The sequence below is a fragment of the Tenrec ecaudatus genome, chromosome 2, assembly GCF_050624435.1.
Source record: "Tenrec ecaudatus isolate mTenEca1 chromosome 2, mTenEca1.hap1, whole genome shotgun sequence".
NCBI lineage: Eukaryota > Metazoa > Chordata > Mammalia > Afrosoricida > Tenrecidae > Tenrec > Tenrec ecaudatus.
The window spans coordinates 111,222,909-111,245,179 of NC_134531.1; the positions used below are offsets into that span (position 1 = coordinate 111,222,909).

Genomic DNA, 22,271 nt, shown 5'->3' on the forward strand with positions numbered 1-22,271 from the left:
CTCAGGGTACATAGGTGATTCATCTTCAGTATATCCCACTTGTCAATTTGTGACTCCTCTGTATTTGTATCCAAGAAGTGATTTAAAGCCTTACTTCACTTACATTTTTTATTTGTTAAATTGTAATTTTTTAGAGACATGAGATTATATTTTTATGCAAGTTAAGGAAAAATTGAAGGTTATGATGAACTTTAAGAGAAATATGTATGTGTGTATATTTATTTATATAGCATTTACGAATTTGACATGCTTGTTATTCTGAGAAAAGCTGTGGTCAGACTATCTTTTACTTTTTGTATACTGAACGAGAGGTTGGCAGTAGTTCAGATTTATTCTACATTTTTTAGATATAAGTTAGCATAAAAGTCATACTAAAAATAATGGGAAATGTTTGAAAAATTTTCAAGCTATTTACTTTCTGTGCTTTGTTTTGTTTCTTTTAGTTCTGATGATTCAGGGGCAGGGTCCAGAATATTTAAAAAAAAGTGGATGAAGACTTTTCTCCTATTCATTTCATCTTCTAAATGGAATTTTTAAAGAAAGTTAGCTGGAGATTCAATATAAAAAGTTCTTGGCAAAAATCCTCTCATTATACCTTTTGTTTTCCTCCAAGACCGTCATGTCTTAAACCAAATTGGATAACTATAACCCACTGGGCCAAATCCAGCCTCTCCAGTATTTGCTAGAGCCATGAGCTAAGAATGGTTTTAAAATTTTACACAGTTAGGTAGTATCGTATGATATAGCCACCTTAATATCCCCCATTTTAGTCTGAGTTTTTTGTGTTGTGCTGGTTTGTGTGTTGCTGTGATTCTGGGAATTATGCTGTGTGCACTACCACTATTTCAAATATGAGAAGTGTTCCTAATGGAAAACTGGCTTCCGCAGAGCTTCTAAACTAAGGCAGACTAGGAAGAAGGAAGAGGTGTACTGCTTATGAAGAATTATCCACTGAAAACTATATGAGTAGTAGTCTGTCATTGTCTGATAGAGTGCCAGACAATAGCTAATACCCTGAGTTGGAAAACACTCAGTATTTAACAGGGGAGAGCTACCTTCTCAACATAATCATCTTTCATGAGGTGGGTGTAGCAAAGTTTTCAGGACCTTCCATGCTAACTCATAGCAATCCTACCAGACAGGGTAGAACTAACTGCCCCTGTGGGTTTCCAAGACTAACTTTTTACCAGAGTAGAGTGTGCTGTCTTTGTCCCGCTGATTGGCTGGTGGCATTGACCAAAAACAAGGCTCTGGGAATTGATGGATGCCTATTAAAATGTTTCAACAAATTGATGAAGCACTGGAAGGATTCACATGTCTGTGCCAAGATAGCTACCTGGCCAAATGGACTGGAAGAGATCTATGTTTGTGCCCATTCCAAAGAGGTGACTCAACCACATGTAGAAATGATTGAAAATATCATTAACAACATACAGCAATAACTTTTTGCTGATGACAGTTAAAAAACAGTTGTAACAGTACACAGAGCACTGCCAGATATTACGGCCAGATTAAGTGTAAAAGAGCAAAGAGCTTTCACTTTGAAGGCTAAGATGCAACTGACCCAGGTCATTGCATTTTAACCACTTCATATGCATGTGTAAATTAGATAATGAATAAAGAAGACTTGGAGAAGATTTGATGCCTTTGAATTATGGTATAGACAAGGACTATTGAATATCATGAATTACCCAAAGAATGAACAAATGTGTTGGCAGAAATATAGCCAGAACACTCCTCTTAAGCAAGGATGGAAAAGTTTGTCACACATACTGTCAGGAGAGATCAGTCCTTGAAAAGAACATCGCATGAGATAGGTAAGGGTTATTGTGCCAACCTGGCCAATAAACACGTGTGATTACTTGAAGGGCAGAGAGAGAAATGGCTTGGTGAGCTTTGCCTTTTGAGTTCTTCGGTCTCTTGCCCTCTGATGGTTGGACCATGGTGCTGATGCCTTAGCCAGTTCTGTGCTTCAGCTGGCAAGGTTCACTTCCTGCAAGACATCCCTGAGGAGAAGCAGCATGGACCTACCCCGATGCAGCCCTGCGTGCTGGAGCAGCCGTGTGGAGACCCTTGCCAGTGCTGAGATGCTTACATGCTCACTGATTTGGCTTTCCCCTTGCAGTTGGCGCCATTGCGTGTGTTTTGTGAGATTGAAGAGGACTTTGTAGATTGGTGTCGGATATATGGCCTAATATTGGACTTACAGGCTTGGACAGCACTGGGTTGCGATGCTTTCTTAATGTACACTTACCCTTTAGATAAAACTCCCTCTTATGCATATGAGTTTCTGTGGATTTGTTTCCCTAGTTTACCCAGGCTATCAGATCGTGCTTGGTAAAATAAAGAGTCTGTGAAAATGAGGAGGATGCTCAATGAAATGGACAGTGGACTCAAACATAGGAATTTTTGAAGCTAGAACAGGACTGGGAATTGTTTCTTTGATCTGTTGTGCTTAGATTCTCTATGAGTTGGAAGGGACTGGGTGACACCCTAAAACAGTAACAACAAATGTACAAAAGTGCTTGATACCATGTATATATGAATTAAGATAAGAGTTATACAAGTCCCCAATAAAATGATTTCAAAAAGAAAAAAAAGTTACAGTATTGGAAACCCACAGGGGCAGATCTATGCTTTCCTGTAGGTTCACTCACTAGGAGTTGGCATGGAGTTTAGTTGTTGAGTTGAGTCTTTTATAGACAAAATTTTACCAACCCTGCTTTAAAGTATATGAAAGAGTATGCTTAGATAAATTGAAGCAGGGTAGGGTGGTTTACAACTAGTGCTAGCTCCGTGTTTCATAGATTTCCTAAGTGTTTTTAGGGAGCTACTATGCTGGAGTGCGGACATGTGTGACATGTTTCATTTTTTGCCTTCCAACACCCAAAGGCCACTCTGAAAATGAGAGTTCTTAAACATGAACATTCAGAATTGATCCACAGCCTCAAGATTGAAAACCCTAAGTTCCTGATTTTGGGATCTCGTTACAATTCCTAGACAGGAAGGCGGCCCAGGTGACATCGTGGTTATGCTTTGGGGTGCTAACTGCAAGGTCAGTAGTTTAAAACCACCAACCACTTCATGGGTGAAAGATGAGGCTTTGCATTCTCTTAAGGAATTACAGTCTTGGAAACTCACAGGGGCACTTAATTGGAATTGACCTGATGGCATTACGTTCTTTGGAGTTTGTAATTCGTAGAGGGTCTGAATTCTTTGCCTAATCTAACTCGTGCTGTGGAAAGGTGAGTCTGGGTCTACTTACGTTCTTCAGAATTGGTAAATGTAGAATGAAATTCAGCAGGTTTCTCTGGTAGGTACTCTTAGGACTGGTTAGTTTGGCTACAGTGAACCAGCAGGTTGTGGGTAGGAGTCTTGGACTACTGCTCTGCTTATCAGCAGTTAAATAATACCTGAGCAGGTCCCTGGGTGATACAAACAATTTTATTCCTCTGCTAACATAAAAAGTTGGTGATTGGAACCCACCCGGCAGTACTGTGTAAACAAAGCCTTGGCGCTCTGCTTCTCTGAAGATTACAACCATGGAAACCGTATGGAGCAGTCCTGCTCTGTAATCCATGGATTACAATGGGTCAGAATGGACTTGAAGGCAACTGACAACGACTGTCATCGTTCATCCTTCTTCTTAAAGATTATTTGTCACTTTTATCTAAGTCACAGGTTTCCCATCCCATTTATGTCCTCAGAGACTGGTAGTATGAATTCACAGTTACACTTGGTCTGAACAAAATAAGCCTAATGGCTTTCATTGAGAAAAATAGTGTTTGAGTATTTAAGTTATTTTTTTCATCTTCTAGTTTGAATGTGTACAGGTGTCCGTTTTATACATGTCAGTGGAAGATGGACTATGACTTCCTTTGCAGGCAGGCGCCTTTGGAAATTGAGAGAAATTAAATCATTTTTTAAGGGCAGGCCACATCTCAAGTTTTATTTGATTCTGTAAGAGAGGGGTAACCCTCCAAAAACTGGAATTATTTTTTCAAAGCTATGTATTTAAATTTTTTTTTTTAACAAAACATCACCTTCAAAGTACTATTACACTTAATACATTTGTCAAATCTGTGATAACATTCTTGGAAACATTTTTCAAACTCAACTGTTTGGATGGCTGACAGGATGGCTGACAGCATCTCTTTTTTTTTTTTCACCTCTTCTACATAGTCAAATCGCTGTCCTTTCATGTTCCTCTGCTTTCAAGGAAACAAACAAACAAACAAAAAAAAAACTCCCTGGAAGCGAGATCAGGGTGAATAAGGTGTGTAGTTGGGCAAGAAAGGCATGCTGTGTTTTGCCCAAAAAACTGGCCCACTGAGATGGCTTACGCACTGAGATGGCTATGTGAGCAAATGCATTGTCATGGTGGCAAAACCAGTCCCCTAACTCTCATAAATCAGGCCATTTTGGTTGCACACTGTTAGGCTATCTTTTCAGCACCTCTAAATAGAAAGCTTGGTTAACAGCCTGACCTGGTGGAACAAACTCCAAATGCACAGTACTGAGTTGACCTTTTCATCTGTTTGGGAAGTTGATAGACGTCCAGAACGAGCTTTGTCATTAATTGGCATTTCACTCATTTTGAAATTCATACACTTGAGTTTTTCCCACAGAGCTCCCTTGTAAGCTGTGTTCAACATCACAACAGCTTCTGCAGCATTTTTCCTGAGAGGGGAAACAAAATTTCACAGCCCCATGCTATCCTTTTAAATCAGCCATCACAAAAAACAAGGTTCCAGCGAAAGCACTTTCTTTTTTTTTTTAACATTTTATTAGTGGCTCATACAACACAATCCATACATACACATACATCAATTGTATAAAGCACCTCCGTACATTCTTTGCCCTAATCATTTTCTTTTTTTTTTTTTTAACAATTTATTGGGGCTCATACAATTCTTATCACAGTTCATACATATACATACATCAATTGTATAAAGCACATCTGTAGTCTTTGCCCTAATCATTTTTTTCTCTTTTCTTTTTTTACATTTTATTGGGGACTCATACAACTCTTATCACCATCCATATATATACATACATCAATTGTACAAAGCACATCCATACATTCCCTGCCCCAATCATTCTTAAAGCATTTGCTCTCCACTTAAGCCCCTTGCATCAGGTCCTCTTTTTTCCCCTCCCTCCCAGTGAAAGCACTTTCATGAAAATATTAACTATGACCAGAGGGAACCATCCCAGGAGAGACCCCTGGATGCTCTAACTGAGCTAGTTGCTTGATGCGACGGGGAAAAAGGCGTACTCTGAAAGCTCCGCTCTTCCCAGTGTAATTCTGTTTTGTTTTGGTTTTTGGTACCCCGTCATGTGCTCACCACTGAAACACTTTGACTTGCATCAGAAATCACAAGACCTGACGAATTTGTCATTAATAGGAATGTTGGTATTCGTAGAAACACATTCTTAAGGTGTCGAATGGTATACATTCAAAATTGAATCTCTCTCCCTTCTTCCCCTCCTCACTCCCTCCTCCAATCCCAATTCTGATCGATTTTATATTTCAAATAATTTAGTTCTTTAAAATCCTCCCTCCCCCGCAGTTTGTGCTATTATTTTTTCACTGTATACAGGATGAAGAATTTAATTCAATGCTGTGCCCTTTCCATTTTTTCTTGCTATTTTACGTTAGTTCTTCTATTTGATATACTCATGGCTTCCGATCTTAGAGTTGCATTTACTTTTGTGATCCATTAACTTCAGGCATTACATCGTGACTCTTTAGTGTATAAGATGAAATTAGCCCTTCTCCACCTCCTTCACTGTCTTTTCCCTCTCTTCATTTTCAACTCCCCTCAGCCATCATTTACTTTACACTGATAAGCCTTATATTATCTACCTTTCATTGTATGACTGCATATCTTTTATGTTTTGACTGATTTGATTATATAAGTTGAAAGCCAACATTATGGTAATGTATTCCTCACTGTGTAAGCAGGCTGTTTGGCCTCGTACAGGAGGAAGGATAATCTTGTATCATTAAACCTGTGCCACTGGAAGGAAATACTCCCAGCATCAGAGCAAGTGGGTTCTCTTATCTTACATTCCAGCTGCTAAGAATTACGCTGTATTTCATTCTCCTTCATATCCAGACCTTGAGTTCCTTGCATAGCCTTTTGTTTTTCCTTGTCTGTCTATTCTATTCTATTCTCTCTTACTGACAGGGAAAATGAAAGTTAGTGAATTATATCTATTGAATCTAATGACTTGAAAAAGTTTTACAACTCAAGCCATTCAGTACTTTGGATCTTTGTGCTGTTTCAGGCTTGAAAGTATAACGTCTTTGTGGTGCTGAGCTTCCCCCTCTCCCCAATCCTTTACTCTTTCTCAAATTGCCATTTGGTTTGTTTCCTTTGTGATGGGCGTTCCTTCCCTTTCAGGTGTGGGGGCCACATTTTTCAAGAGAAGATGGAAGCCTGGGAATGTGTGGTTCATTCTCAGAATTTTTTCTAGATAAGAATGTCCTGAATTTGAATTTTCAGAATCCACTGCAGTAGCCATTCTTTTGCCAGTTACCAGTACTCCAAAAGAGAGTCATACATTTGAAAAAGTCAGATGTGAACTTTTATAGTGGGAAGGGGTTCCTTCATGTCATATCCTGTAGTTCTTTGATTTTTCATGTAGGACCCTGTGACACACAGGCTGTACCTCAGCAGTCAGCCCCGGGTCCTGTAAGCATTCCTGGTGCAACTGAGTAGAGAACGTAGACCCCTACCTCTTAATTCAATGCCCTTCCACTGTACTATACCCAGCATCTATTTGGGAGCTTAGTAAATGTTAGGATATGCATACAAGATGTATTATTTGCTTTGAAACTTCCAAAGGGCAAAGACAACTGCTATTTGTGAAATAATGAGAGATTAGTTAAGCCACTTGCTATTGTGTGGCGATCCTTTGCATGTCAGTATAGAACTGTGCTCTGTACAGTTTCAGTGGCTGATTCTTTTGGAAATAGATCGATAGGCCTTTCGTTCAAGACACCTGGGTGCACTTGAAACCCTAACCTTTCAGTTAGCAGCTGAGTGCATAAACCATTTGCACCTTCCCAAGGACTTCATAGAGTAGTGAGTTGCTATTTAATTATTCATGGAAAGCATTAATAAGTTGACAAAGGCTAGACCAGTGCCTAGGACATAGTAATCTATTGCCATCGAGTTAAAGCATAGCAAGGCAATATAGTTTCAGAGACTATACTATTTTATAGAAGTAGATAGCTCCATCTTTCTCCCATGAAGTGGCTGATGAATTTAAACCACTGACTGTGGTTAGCAGTCCAACACTTAACCTGACCATGCCATTCAGACTCGCAACCCCCAGTAAATTTTAATACTAATGAACAGGGTTCTATCATGCTCATATCATAGTGCCTGGGTGGCTAAACCACTTGGCTGCTAACTGAACAGTTGGTAGTTCAAATCCATCAGTTGCTACTCAAGAGAAAGATGTGATAGTTTGCTTGCGTACAGATTTATAGCCTTGGAAATCCTGGAGGCAGTTGACTCAACAGTAGGTTCAGTTTGGTTATGTACCAAGACCTGTTCTAAGTGTTGGGGACTCAGGAACATCAGAAGAATCACCATTCTTGATATAAGGATAAAGAGGATTCAGACTTAGAACCAAGGATAACGAGGTTTCAGAAATAGAACCAAGTTCTTATAATGTCCTAGCTGAAGTTGAATAAAACCAAAACAAACCCAGTGCTATCGAGTCGTTTCTGACTCAGTTTGTTGGACAGAGTAGAACTGCGTCTTAGGGTTTTTGAGACTAAATCTTTCCTGGAGCACAAAAGCCTCATTTTCACCCACAGAGCAGCTTGTGGTTTTGAACTGCAAATCTTGCAGTTTGCAGCTGTGTTAAAACTCTTGTGCCACAGCTCCATGTTGACTGAAGAAAATCAAAAGGCTAGGTTTTTCTGATGGAGTAGGATTTTGCAGGGATTAAAAACACGGATTCCCAAGGTTTGGAGTAGGGGAAGGATCCTGGTGTCGGAAGAGTTGAGGAAAATGGTGTGATTTAGAATCTTTGGTGCTCATGGTTGGGAAAACCTGGGGGGTGGGGTGGTGGTTTGGGATCTGATTTTGAATAGCCCTGGGAGCCAGTTGGAGGAGCTAGTTAATAGCGAAGTTATTGAGTATATCAGGAGGGTGCTTGAGGAGAGCAGTACTAGAAAATTAATTTCATAGAAAATTTTAGGCCTGGAAGGGATCTAAGAGAATATTCAGTCTAGATTATTCTGGTAGCAGTGTGTAGGAAGACTTAGAGGCAAGAAGGCAGCTGATAATCTGTTTGAGGTAATTCAGACATACGGCTGTAAATTCATGCCCCAGTATTGAATTGGCTGGAATAGAGAGGGAAAATGTGGCAGCTTCGAGGCTCTCTGAACACATTTGAAAAAGAATAGTGACTGGTGGGGCGAGTAAAATAAACTCTCCCCTACCGTGTTTTCTTTCTGGGTGCTTGACGTCTGGTTGTACCGCTTGTAGAAATGGTTAGTTTGAAGGATCCCTGGCTTGAAAAGGAAAGTTCACTTTGCTTCCTAATGAGCTGGCCCTTAGTGGAAATAGCTAAGTGGGCTGGAGTTGCTGGAGTGAGGGGTCAAGGAAGGGGAGATGCTGATCTGGTAGTCATCAGCATAGAATGAATGAGCTCATTGGGGGACTATGCTTAGCTAGAAGAGAGCAGAGCCAAGTACATTTCTTATAGCCAAAAGCTGTGCTTCTTATATTAAGAGTATTGTGTAGCAGATGTTAATAAAATGAAGCAGCTTGTATTCAAATCATTGGAAACCAGCTCATGGATCAGCATACCTAAGAAAAGATAAAGATTATATCATCATAAGGAAGGGTTTCAAAGAAGTATTTCTGTAGGAGACTAAAAAGCCCTCTGGCCTTTGACCCAAGTTATGGGGCTTGATGATTTTTTTATTGATTGTCAGGGAGTGGGGCCAGGGGTGGGGAGAAGCGAGCGGGAGAGAGATGCTCACTAAGGATCAAAAGGCGAAACTCCCAGTGAGGGTGCCTCGCTAAATCTGGAAGACAGATTTCTAAGGAGCACCCTCTAAGCAGCCTCCTGTTTGTTGTAAAGAAACCTGTTGTCATTGTGTGGATTTCAACTCATGGCCACACCAAGTTGTGTATTGGAGCAGAACTTAGTTATTAGCTTTTTCAGTGGCCATTATTGAAAAATAATAACCAGTCCCTCAGTGGTGCCCCAGTAGTGCACTGGTAAGCACTCAGCTGCTAACAAAAAGCAGGTGGTGTGAACCTACCAGTTACTCCATGGGAGAAAGAGGGGACAGTTGGCTTCTGAAAAGATGACGGCCCCTGAAACCTTATGAGGCAGTTCGCCTTTCGCCTGTACTTGTTGTTTATTGTTAGTGTCATTGAGTAGGTTACGACTCTGCAGCAGAATGAAACACTGCTGGGTCCTGCACCATCCACACAGTTCTTATGTTAGAGGCCACCGATGCAGCCCTTCAGATAATGCTCCTTTCAGCTACTGAGCACGAGGGACGAAAAGACGCGCCAGGGGCCAGGTCAGGGCTGTGGCATGTAGGGGGTAAGGTGCTTCCCAGTGGGATTCTCAGACAGCCCTGGGTTTTTAACTGGCCCCACAGTTTTCCGCAGAAACCAGTTTTGATTGGTGAAGTCACCTACGAGACTAAAACAAGCACATAATTGAGAGAACTTACCTGACTGCAGACACGTATTTAAGAGCATTCTGTTTGGAATAAATGTGTATTAGTAGCACTACTTTGCTCTTATTGTTATACTATGTTGTTCATTACCCTTATAGACCAATCACTCCAAATATATTTTCACAAGGAGAGACTAGAAAGGGATTGGAATCTGCGGTGCTTATAAAAGACATTTTGGGAAGTCAGTAAGAAATAGAAGGCTTATTCAGTAGATGGTTAATATAACTAAGATTGTGTGGAGACTGATTACCTACTTAATACGGTGCTGCTTTCAGAAACGCTTCAAAACTATGTCTGTGTGACGTGACTTCAGACATGTCACTTGTGTATACTTTAATATTTTATTGGTTTTTTGCATTAAGCTTTTATTTCTTACAATTACCTGGGTAATCACTAACATGTTGATATAACTTTTACCATTTCATTAATCCATTGAAATTAATTTTGCTATAAATGTGTAATTTAGATACTTCAAAAAAACTACTGAGTCAAATTTGATAACCTGGTGTCTCAGTGTTGGTGTAGAACTCTATTTCATGGGTTTTCATGGCTTGTTTATTTATTTTTCTTGAAAGTAGATTGCCAGGCCCTTCATCTGTAGGTTGACTTGAACCTCTCAATTCAGTAGTCCGGTGCACGAACCATTTGTACTATCCAGGGACTCGAGTTTAGATTTTCAATGGGGTCTCACTCAACACACTGTTGTCGAGTTGTAGTGACCCCGTAGGATAGGGTAGAACTGTCCTGTGTGTTTCTGAGACTGTAGCTCTTTATGGGATTAGAAAGCCACATCTTTCTTCCCATCCTATAGCATTGCTATGAATCCAAATTGACTAGATGGCAATAGGTTTGGGCTTCTTCCAGTTGTATTTGAAAACATCTCTTGTAGGATTTCACTTTATTCAAAAGCAGGGTTCCTAAAACGTTGTCTTAGTGGAATATGGTTTCTCTGCAGCTCAGTTGGGCTTGTCTGGGTGGGGGCCATGTGGTTCTAATCTAAATATGCAGCTGGGAACTGGCAGGGAAGCTGAGGGTGGAGATGAGCTGTCTCCTGGAGTTTGGTCAAGCCCTGGTAGCTATAGTCCTGACCACATTTTTAAAAGTTAGGCAGTGACAGGAGGCAGGTTCTTAGGGCGCCAGGCAGAGGAAAACTGAGGCGTGTTGTTATTCCAAGTCTGGGCTGGGACAACTCAGTAGTGATTCTGGCAGCTGCTGGTAGTCCAGGGACAGCTAGGAGTCCCTTTGGTGACTGGCTGGGCAAAGCACAGTGTGCTTGGAATTCCCCTTCCAGTCCTTTGGCACTCTTGTCAAACTACATCTGAAAAGCCTGTTTCCCTCACAACTAGGCAGGTGTGAGATTTATGAATGGTGATTTCTGGGGCAAAGAGTACGCTGTCCATGTGTTTTGGCAGAGCACTGTGTAATTAAGTATTTATGTGCACATGGTGAGGGCATTTATTTCTCAGAATGGACACATGGCTGCACAAAGGCAGTACCTTGAAAGAGATTCAGGCATGCTAAGCTCTGGATCTGGGAAAGACCACTAGAAGGTCATTTGTAACTGTGGTTTGTGGCTTTTTAAATGGAGAAGTAGAGCGCTGTCGTGACATTGGCCACAGTCCTAGTCCACACTTTCTTTGCCCCAGCATTACCCATCTTAAGGGATGGGGGCAGGCAATTGTCATTTTCCACAGACCAAAAAGCCTTCCTGAGATCTGACTGAGTAGGGTTTTCCGTATCTGTTGAGTATCTACTCAGAACATCCGCAAATAGCTGGGACCCCTTCTCCTGTTAGAAAGAAAGGCCGTTGCTCTATTTGACCAAAGCATACTTCCGACATTTAGCTTAAATGCAGCACTTCTTAACTGGGGGCGTGTAAGGGTGATCCTTTCTGATTACAGAAGGTAAGATAGATAATCCCATTGGTTTGTACTGGCCACTCAGCCTTATACTGCCTTTCAGATACTGAACGTTCCAGCCCCGAGCTTTTACCTCTGCGTCTGCTCCTCCTCTAGCACCCTCTGTTGTACTGAAATACCACCCTGTATTCTCCCAGTTGCTAAAAAAAAACCACCCCAAACCACCAAGGCCATTTTTCTTTACCTGTCTCTCACCCCCACTCTATGAATTCTTTTGCATGTCTCCATCTCTACTGCTCCGGCCCAGGCTACCACTAATGACTTTGTCTAGGCACATTGCAGTGCTCCCCTCCCCCTTTTAATAATAAAAATATATACAACAAAATCTTTGCCAATTCTACAATGTTTACATGAACAGTATAGTTAAATGGACTACATTCATCGTGTTGTGTGACACTACCAATATCTTCTTCTAAGCTATTCCATCACCATGGACAGAAGCTCGATGCTGTGTTGCCTGGGTTTTCACCAACTTAGGCTCAAAGCTCCCTAGCTCTTCTGAAGTGGGTTTGGACAGACAGGTACTGCAAGAGTGAGGAGAGTTTCTGAGTTTGAGATAAATGGAGGTGGAGAGGGATTTTACAAAGTTTGTGAAGAAAATTACTCTGTCTTTTAATTCCATTTTCCCACAAACTTTTTGAAGCCCCTTTATATAGTTTTTGTTGTTGTTTGAAGCCCTTTTGTATAGTGTTTTTTGAAGCCCCTTTATATAGTTTTTGTTGTTGTTTGAAGCCCTTTTGTATAGTGTTAACTCTTTTTCAGGAGTATTAGTTTCCTGGTGCTGCTGTTAGAAATCACCACAGGCTTTGTAGCTTAAAACATGACAGGTTTATTATCTTTTAGTACTGAAGTGGGGAGGTTAGAAATCTTACTTGCCTAACATCAAAGTAGCCATGGTGCCCTGGTCTGGAGTTCTTAGGAGAGGCTCTACTTCATGATTTTCAAGCTCCTAGTAGTTGACTGAATTCCTTGGCTCTTGGTCCCCTCGGGCAGTGTATCTCCCTGACCTCTTCTTTGGTTCTGACTTTCCGTCCTCCTCTAGTCTGTTACAAGAACCTTTGTGTAATTAGATTGGGACCACCTGGATAACCCACGGTAATTGAGGGTAGGTAGTTTATTGTGCCAACCTGGCCTATAAGCACATGTGAGGTTAATTGAAGGGCAGAGGGATAGATGGCTTGGTGACCCTTGCCTTTCTAGTTCTTGGGTCTCTTGCTTTCTGATGGTCGGACCAGGGTACAGCTGCCTTAGGCAGTTCCCTGCGTCAGCTTGCAAGGCTCACTTCCTGTAAGACATCCCTGAGGAGAAGTCACATGGACCTACCCCGAAGCAGTTCTGGGTGCTGGACCAGACAGATGTGTGGAGACCCCTGCCAGCGCGGAGATGCTTACACATTCACTGATTCAGCTTTCCTCTTGCAGTCGGCATCATTGCGTCTGTTTTGTGAGATGGTGGAGGACTTTGTGGATTGGTGTTAGATATAGGGGTTACTGGGTTAATGTTGGACTTGTGGGCTTGGGCAGCACTGGGTTGAGATGTTTTCTTGATGGACACTTAACCTTTATATAAAACTCTCTCCTACGTGAGTTTCCTGGGATTTGTTTCTCTAAAGTACCTAGATTAATACAGTAATAAATCCTATTTAAAGATTGTTAATTGCATTAGCAGGATTCCTTTTGCCATGTAAGGCCATGTGAGGGTAAGTAAACAAGTGTTGTTTGGGTGTCTGTATACATGCATGAGCTTATTCTAAGAATGTGTTTAACTCTGTGTCTGCAAACAAACTGAGTTGTTGCAGACAAATACTTTCTATAATCCTGTGTGAAAACCACACGGAGGGCACATCTGACCTTTGACTGCACAAGGCAAAAGGAGAATCCCATCCCACACCAGCCCAACATTGATCCCCCCACAAGGCAGGAACCAGACCGGCCTCCATCTTCCAGCTTCCTTACCCTATTCTGAAACTAACCGCTCCTCGCACAGCCCACTGCTTTTCTGTAGGGTTTACATAATTTGTTGCAATGGCCACACAGACAACACTCACCATAGGGAAGTTAACAGGCCAGGATAAAAAACAATTATCACATGAGTCGACAGCAACACTTTGCCTTAGTCCTTAGCTACCATATATACTTGCGTATAAGTCAAGTTTTCAGCACATTTTTAATTCAGTTTTGTGGTAAAATTAGGTGAGTCAGCTGATATTGAGTCGGCTTATACTTAAATATATACGGTAAGTGTCTCTCTAGTCCTCAGCCTCTCAGCCTTGGGATCTCTAGGCCTCTGCTCCCATTCTCGGGTCAGGAAGCCCACTTATGAGTCAGTGTTTCTTCTTTGCTTTGTTTCAGGCTCTCTTTACCTCAGCCTCTCTGCAAGGCATGGCCTCTGCTGCCTCTGCCGCATCAGGCATAGATTTCAAATATGCTCTCTAGTGGCTCTTCCTTGATTGTCCTGGGCCTTCTCCTCCTGCTTCTGAGATCGCTCTCTTAAACACAGAGGAATGACAACCCAAATTGAGTAATCTCCTCTATTAGTGTTTTATGTACCTTAGTTACATAGTTGTACCTGTATCCAGAGATTCAGAGATACAGAGAACTGGATGGAAGACTCAGGTTTAGAAATTTCACTTCATCACAACTTAGGCTCCTTAGGGTGCCTTCAGAGAAAAAGGTCTGAACAAAACATTGGCCGTTGAGGGGATCTGCTGGCCAGTTAAATTCAAGATAGAGTGGTCAGCTTAAAAGGTTATAGTGATTATTTTTGTGGATTCAGAAAGGTTAATAACCATGATAGATTTTCTTGAAGGCCACAGATGATCACAGAACTTTCAAGAATATTGAGAACTGCCTGGGTGGGCAAAAGGCCAGGAAAGCTGCTCTGAGGAATTCTTTTTCCCATCAAACCACTGTAAGTGCTCATTCTCTGAGGGTGGCAAGGGCGTCCTTCGGCCTTTTCACTGGGACGCCTTGCCCCGTCCACACTTGATCTTGCCTCTTCAGGCTTCCTTTTGACTTCTTAAGTGTGAGTCCCTTGAGGATGCCAAGACTGCTGCTGGAGTCTTGTTGAACAATGCAGAACTTTCTAGAAAAAGGAGATGGAGACACTGCCCCTTTGGAATCATATCAACTTAGATGGATGATGTGCCAAGGAATAATAGTTTGAAATTTTGACACTTTTGCTTAGTAAAATTTTCTATGATTTTGTGGCAGTATTTTTTGACTTATCCCGTATTTACAAGTTAGGGGAGTTGGGGAACTTTGAGAATCCATTATTCTGCTATCACTAAAACTGCCCCAAACCAACTTCCCCAAACAAAAATACTCACTGCCAGTGAGTTCTGACTCATAGAGATCCTGTATAGGATTTCTTAGACCGAAATCTTTCCTGGGACCTCTGTTTCCTCTCATGAAGCAGTTGGTGGCTTGGAGCATTTGGTGGGTTTGAAACACCAAAGACGTTGCAGTTAGTAGCCAAACTCCTAACCTGCATTGCCACCAGGCCTCCTTGCATATTTGAACTAATTTAATCCTCATTACAACTTTCTGACCTTAATATTATTAATGATCTTGCATTTTACACATGAGGAAGCTTGAGACAGAGAAGTTGTGTGACTTTCTAAAGGTTTCTCAACCAGTAAACTGGAGTCCGAATGCAGGATTGCCTTTGCGTTAAGAGTCTGCTCCTAGTCACAGTGTGTATCCCCTCTGCAGAGGCATGCTGTGCATTTCCAAATGACTTTAGAAAGCCATACCTTTATTATGGTGGCAGCAGCATCAGGACTGTATCCTGAATCCTTAATATGTGGCAGGCCCTATTCTAAGTTCACTGACAATTCCAAGTGATGGTATTAGCATCTTTGTTTTTTGTTGTTGTTGTTGTTCATAAGAGAACAGGCCCATACAGTTAGGTAAGCCCCTCCCCTCCCCCCCGCAAGGTCACATAGTAAGAACTGGAGCTAAGATTGGAACTCAAAATAAGGGTGGAGCTCAGATGCTTAACCATAAGCTATTGTGCTTTTTCTTTTATCTGTTAAAGGAACCACTGCTGTCCAGGAGCTTTTTGTTGATAACGACTCTAGAACCAAGTAAAAGGGCTCCACAGGGTTTTCCAAAGCTGTAAATCTTTAGAGACAGACAGCCTGATCTTCCCAAGGAGCTGGTGGATTTGAACTCCCAACCTTATGGTTTAGCAGCCCAATGTTGAACCATGTATCACCAGGGCTCATTGGTAAGACATTACAAATAAAATTGATCACTACTTGCTGTTATTAAAAATGCAGCCAGATATACTATATTAGAGCAAGAGCTAAAGGAATACCTTAAAAGGATAATTAGAATAATTACGATTGATTAATCCTTTTGTGACCTCGGGCCATTTTGCACCTCAGGTTTATTGGGGAGCTCCTGCCCCACTTTCAGTGCCTGCTGCCATCTGGTGGGGTCTTGTGTAACTGTGTGAATCTGAAAAACTCAGCAGAGCCCCTTCAGGACATATGTGTTGCAATTCATTGTATAAAAATACATTATCTCAAAAAACATTATTTAAAATGCTTTCCATTACTGATAATACATAGATTCAGCAAAAAAGTCAAAAGTGTAAAGTCATTCCGTATTGGGAGGGTTAAACATTATCAGAGGGCTCTGGTGGAATGAGGGTTTGTGTCACCTGTTGGAATAGACTCCGTGGCAAAGAGTTTAAGTTTGGTTCTGTAAGTACAGGGGGTGTGCCCCCCCAAAAAAAACCCCTGGAATTTTTTTTCAAAGCTATGTATTTAATTTTTTTTAACAAAACAACCTTATCACCTCCAAAGTACTTTCCATTACACTTAATACATTTGTCACATCTGAGATTCCATTCTTGGAAACATTGTTCAAATTCATCTGTTTGAATGTCTGACAGCACTTCCCTCGTTTTTTCCATCTCTTCTATGTCATCAAATCGCTGTCCTTTCATGTCCTTCTGCATTCTCAGAAACAAAGAGGTAGCACAGAGCAAAATCAGGCGAGTCAGGTGTGTAGGGCAAGACAGGCATGCTGTATTTTGTCCAAACCTGGTGTGCCGAGATTTCTGCATGAGCAAGTGCAAAACCTCTCCCCAGACTGTCACAAAGCAGGGCTTTTTTTTCTTCTTTGGTTGCACACTCTTTAGCATTCTTTTCTGAACCTTAAATAGAAAGCTGGATTAACAGTCTGACCTGGTGGAATGAACTCCAAATGCAGGACAAGTCAGTAGTTTCATGTTTGGGAAGTTGACAGACATCCAGAATCAACATTTTACCTCTTTTGAAATGACAAAACCACTCGTACTCTTGAGTTTTCCCCATAACCCTGTCCCTGTAAGCTGTGTTTAACATCATAACAGCTTCTGTGGCATTTTTCCAGAGCAGGAAGCAAAATCTCACAGCTGCACACTGTTCTCTTAAATTGGCCATCACAAAAAATAAGGTTTTGTTTTGTTTTCTTTTTAAAAATATATATTTTATTAGGGGCTCATACAACTCTTATCACAATCCATACATATACATACATCAACTGTATAAAGCATATCTGTACATTCTTTTCCCTAATCATTTTCTTTTTTTTTCTCCTCTTTTCTTTTTTTACATTTTATTAGGGGCTCATACAACTCCTATCACAGTCCATACATATACATACATCAATTGTATAAAGCACATCTGTACATTCTTTGCCCTAATCATTTTCTTTTTTTTCCTCTTCTTTTCTTTTTTACATTTTATTAGGGGCTCATACAACTCTTATCACTATCCATACATATACATACATTAATTGTATAAAGCACATCCGCACATTCCCTGCCCCAATCATTCTCAAAGCATTTGCTCTCCACTTAAGCCCTTTGCATCAGGTCCTCTTTTTTTTCCCCTCCCTCCCCGCTCCCCCCTCCCTCATGAGCCCTTGATAATTTATAGATTGTTATTTTGTCATATCTTGCCCTATCCGGAGTCTCCCTTACCCCCCTTCTCTGCCGTCCATCTCCCAAAAATAAGGTTTGAGCAAAACTGCTTTCATGAAAAAAAATTCACTGTGACCAGAGAACCTAACCAGGCAACACCACTGGTTGCGCTAACTCAGAGTTGCTTGATGCTCCCCTAGTGGGAAAAATGCATACTACAAAAGCTCCACCTATAAGAGCTGCTTTTTTTGGGTAATCCCTCATATTAATGGTGACTTGCCTATTTCAGGGACAATGACCCTGCAGTTGGCTGACATCAGAATCATAGGTTGACCTTAAATATTGCAGATTCTCGAAGATCTTCCCCAGAAATCTTGAGTGGACCCCTGCTGTAATTTCTAAGCATGTTGACCTGTTAACCACAAGGTCAGCAGTTTGATCCCACCTATTTGTCTCAGGAGAAAGATGAGGGTGTGCACTCTGTAAAGATTTTTTAAGTCTTTCAAACCCAGAAAGTCAATTAAACTCTACTATATAGCGTCAGCTTGTTGGCAGTGAGTTTTGTTTGTTTTGGTTGCACATGATCCTGGTGGTCTGAACATTGCCTGTTCACCTAGCCATACCTGCTACCAAATGGATACGGTGGATGAAAAAATTAAGATCTGAAAAAATCTTGATGAGATGGAATGATAGACTGAATCAAACAAAATTGGATTGGAAGGAGAGGTGTAAGTAAGTGCAAGGTAGTTTGATCTGTAGTTTCAGACACATACATGCATAGTGGAATAAAGTTTGGATTATTTTTTTTTAAATTAGGTAGACTATATTGTTTAATGGAACCATCTGAAATAGATTTTTGGCCATTTTCATATAGTTTGAGCTAATGGAATATGTTCTACTATTGCGAATGAGTTAGTGATAAAGGAGGAGTCTGGTGGAACAGTGTTGAGAGCATTTAACCCACTGGTTCTCAACCTTCCTAGTGCCACGACCCTTTAATACAGTTCAAGTTGTGGTGACCCCCCAACCATAAAATTAATTTTGAATGCTACTTTATAACTGTAATTTTACTGCTGTTATAAATTGGGCGACTCCTGTGAAAAGGTCCTTCAACCCTCAAGTCCCAGCCCACAGGTTGAGAACTGCTGATTTAACAAAAGAAACACAAGTCTTTGAGCAGCTGAGAGAGAGAGGAATTCTGCACCCTGGGTTGGCCTTTGAGCCAGGTGGTGGTGGGTTGGCCATTGAGAGGATGCCTTTATTCAGCTGTAACAGGAATGAAGGAGGTGATGTGTAGATTCTATCGTGCATGATTGATCACAGTAACTCAAATCTCCAGCAGCTAGTGTCATACCTGGGGCAAATAATTATGTAATGTGTTTGCACCTAGACACATTGAGTGGTTTTATTCTTAAGGCTCTTTGTTTACAGACCCTCTTCTTCCCTGGTAGACTACATTTGTGCAGTTGAAAGTCTTTGGTATTAGCAGTTTTTTTCCTTTTCTGCAGTTCAACTTTTTTCTATCACCAAATGCAGCATAAATCACTTATTGCGACCTCTGTCCCCACCCCTCAGCAGTGTACCACTGTGGCCTCTCTCTAGCACTGATTAGCAAATCAGAGTACAGTGTCTTTCTCACAAGTGATTTCCTTGCCCTACAGAAAATTGTCTTTTTCAATATTGCTATCAGTATTCTTTTACTGGGCCGCATAAAATCATTTTCTATGATTTTAGTTTCTTTAATGCAGACTAAAGTACATCCCTTTCAGGTCACTCCACTCTTCTCTGTCACGTTCAGAATTTGTTTATGAGGTGTTTACATATCAAGAATTGAACTGTGTGGAGGGAAGGAACTTTTATTCCAATGTGATATATGACATGTTTTGAAAAATATTTATCACTAGATCACATGATGACATATCCCTGGGTCACAGTTTTCTCCATGCACATTTAGTACAGAATTCCAGGTCCAAAGGAAAACCAAATATGAACTCATTCCTATTGAGTGGTTTCTAGCTCACAGTGACCCTTTCAACCAGCCTAGAATTGCCCCGTGGGTTTCTGAGAGTATGGTTTAATCTGCATGAGAATAGAAAGCCTCTTTCTTCCTGCTGGTTTTGAATTGCCATTATACAACCCAACTCCAAAAATCAAGCTCCTCACACACTTGGGGCTATGCTGACTCAGAGGAACCCTACAGAGCAGAGCAGAGTAGATAGAAAGGCCTTCATTTAGAAAGCCACATCTTTCTCCCTCCCAGTGACTGATGGTTTTTAACTACTGACCTTGCAGTTAGCAGTCCAAGGTGTGACCACTACACCACTAGGTTCTGATCATTAATTATACCTTTGAAGTTATAAGAGTGAAAGCTGTCTATAGTACCCCTGGAATCCTTTTTCATGAAACACTTCCTGTAATGTCTGCTTTAACTACTACTATCACAAATAGGTTATGGGACCAGGGCTGTAATAAAAATAATTTTTTATGTTCATCCCCCTAGGAGGGGATTTCAGTATAAGACATGAAAAAAATAATTTATAAATGATCAAGGGTTCATGAGGGAGGGAGAGTGGAGGAGGGGGTGGGATGAGCTCCTACCAAGGCTTAAGGTAAAAGAAAATGTTTTGAAAATGATGATGGCAACATGTATAAATGTGCTTGACACAATGGCTGTATGTATGGATTGTGATAAGAGCTGTTAGAGCCCCCAATAAAATGATTACAAAGGAAAAAGAAAAACTTTTTGAAGATTTTCCATCTCATTGCATGCTTGTTGGGCTGTTGGTACATGTCTTGGTTCCTTGGCTTCTAAAACTTTCTTGAAAATGCAAGATGATCTAGAGAAATGTGGGCCTCCATGTATTAATTTATATGTGGTCCGTTAAAATGCCACCATTATAAATTCTAGTAGGATGATGACATTAGTCCAAGCTTAGGTCTTATTTCCGAGTTAATACAATTTTACTACTGGGCAGAGTTAACTCCTTGTAATTTTGCTTGGACTCAGAAGAACTTGATTTATGGTTACCTGCTATATTAGAAATTGGTAGCATATCTGAAGTCGACTTTGAAACTTTAGAAATATCCAGCAGAATCCATCAGAAGTGATTCTTTGAAAAAGGCACAGTTAATTGGTAGTGTGATAATGAGTGAGGAAAAGTTTCTTTCTTTGATAACCTGTTTGGTTTTATGAAAATATATACAGATGAGACTTCTGGGTGCCTGGCTAAAATATTTTAGCGTCTTTGAGTCACGTATAGATTAACCAAGGGGCGTCTTTTGGTCATTCAACTGAGAACCATTCCTTGCCAACACCCAGGTGTGCTGAGAAAGGAGTGGATGTATGATACTCTTCAGCAGCTCTATTGACCTGGAATCTTCATGGTTCAACTGGCTTTTCTTTGTGAACCCTGAGCTAATATTGGTGCTGATGCTTCAAGTTTCTTGTTTTTACTTGTAAACTGATGCTTATTCTCTCTTGCTTTTAGGTTGGGGCAGTGGGGCTCATCTTGCAGGATTTCTCTGTGTAGGCTTTCGTTTCCTGCCTCTGCATCTGCTGCTGAACAGGTTTCAGAGTTCCACCTGGTGCTGACGGTTGCCTTAAAGGGCTACAGCTTTGACACATAAGGGGTTATTTCTGTTACATGCTTCTAACTGCAGAGTGGATATATGATACTCTTTAGCAGCTTTGTTGACCTGGAATCTTCATGGTTCAACTGGCTTTTCTTTTTTATCCATCAGGTCTGTGAAAGGGACATGGCCATATTGGTCGCTGCCTCTCCCAACTCCAGAGCTTTGGGTCTCCATACCAGTGTTGGCTTTTCCGTCTGTCTCTCAGAAGATAATTTGCTTCTAATTTTTGACTACCCTCTTTGGTTTTATTTTAACATTTTTCTCTAGTTTCTTCAGATCACTGTACTTGCACTGCTTGGAAGACTGGCCTTGACGTGATAGAAATCAGACTGCGTGCATTTCCCCTTTTGTAAAACTGATCCATAATCTTTGCTTCTCTACTGCTGCTCATCCTTTCCCCAACTTATCCCCCAACCCTATAACTTTTTCTACTCTCCTCCCACCTCACAAACCAGTTGCCTTTGGATTGTTCTGGCTTGCATGGAATGGGCTCTCCCTGTTTGCCAAACCAGAACTGTGCTGCGTAGGATTTGCAGTAACTGATTTTTCAGAAATAGATCCCCAGGTTCTTTTTCCCTGAGGCCCCTCTGGGTGGACTTCAACTTCAAAACATTTAGTTAGCAGCTGAGTGTGTTAACTGTCCTAGGACTTTCTCCATCGCAAAATCAACACGCTAACTTTAAGGAAGACTATAAATATCCCTAACCATCTTTACCATCTTGGTGCTTGGCCCTCCTTATGTCTTTTGAAAAGGATGTATCGTATCTACTATGTTAAAGCTGCTTTATCTCCTAGAAATACTTTTTCCATATATTTTTGTTTTACTTCTAAATTTTTGAAAATGATTCCATGATATGGTTGTAACCCTTGAGCAGCCTCCTGTTTTTCTTCTAGGTATTGTCTCCTCATTTTGAGCCTTTCTTCTGTTTGTACTTACTGGTGATAGACTGGTGACTAGGGTAGTTTGTTCAGTTTTCACACATGTGCGCGTGCAGATATGACTATTTTTTAAATCTTGCATTTAGTCTTTAAACGTCACTGGGGTAGTCTGTGTTCATATAGGCAAAGAGCCATAT

At 41.0% G+C, this 22,271-nt stretch overlaps 1 protein-coding gene across 2 annotated transcripts in view; it reads left to right on the top strand.

Annotated features, from left to right (window-relative positions):
- The window catches only part of MAN2A1 (mannosidase alpha class 2A member 1), a 209,545-nt gene that overhangs the window by 11,190 nt on the left and 176,084 nt on the right, over positions 1 to 22,271 (top strand). The window lies entirely within an intron of this gene.